This window comes from Atta colombica, unplaced genomic scaffold, assembly GCF_001594045.1.
Source record: "Atta colombica isolate Treedump-2 unplaced genomic scaffold, Acol1.0 scaffold233, whole genome shotgun sequence".
Taxonomy (NCBI): Eukaryota; Metazoa; Arthropoda; class Insecta; order Hymenoptera; family Formicidae; genus Atta; species Atta colombica.
Window position 1 is genome coordinate 334,122 of NW_017259331.1, and position 959 is coordinate 335,080.

Genomic DNA, 959 nt, shown 5'->3' on the forward strand with positions numbered 1-959 from the left:
CTTTATGATCAAAACTTTACGCGATGTTTTATCAGGAAAACACCGTCAGTGTATGTAAGATTATCAATAAAATCGCATTAAAGCGTTGAGATCTGAAGAGAATTCAGTACGAGACACAGTCGTCTATTATCTACTATTCTGATATCGTCGGAAAACCTGCTATTCCATTTCTTACTTTTTACTTAGTAACGCTTTGTGTAACATTTTATATTATTATATTATTGAAAATCCTTGTGTCATTTACAAGTCATAAAAAGTACCGCTAATAATTATAATTTAATAAAATGTCATAATAATAACAAAAATAATACATAATCACTGTTAAAAATTAATAAATATTTCATCAAAGGTTGTTTCATATAATAAATATTCAAATTCTTTGCCTTTATAAGAAAAAAAAGGAGTTTTTTTCTTATAAAAAGCTTTCTTATCTCGTATAAAGAAATTGAAGATAAGAATTTATGTAGTACATAGAAATTCGCAAGAAATATTAATCAAAAATGTTACGATTTATACATAACGCATACAAAACGCAAGTACGCGTTATCAAAGAGATTAACAATTTGCGAAATAATTTACAATTGTTTAAAATTGTTTACATCTAGGCGATTTTACTTAACACGACATACATCGAAAGACGGAGGCGAAACTGACGCGAAATATTGCACGATGAAATAGAAAGTAATAAATAGAAAGTAATAAATATTTATCGCAAAACTAAGTGCGCGGAGTCTCGACAAGAGGAAGTTAATATGACTTAATTATTGCATTTCTATGTTTAATTATATGATTAAAATAGCGCAATGCGAATTTTGCACCTTCATTTCAGTCTCGTTACTGGAATCGAATAGGGACGAATGGGGAAAATGTTGAGTCTAGCAATTTTTAAAATTGCACTTCAATTCCTTCATCTGAATTCTTATATGTATACAGAATATGTTAATTGTGCGACATATATA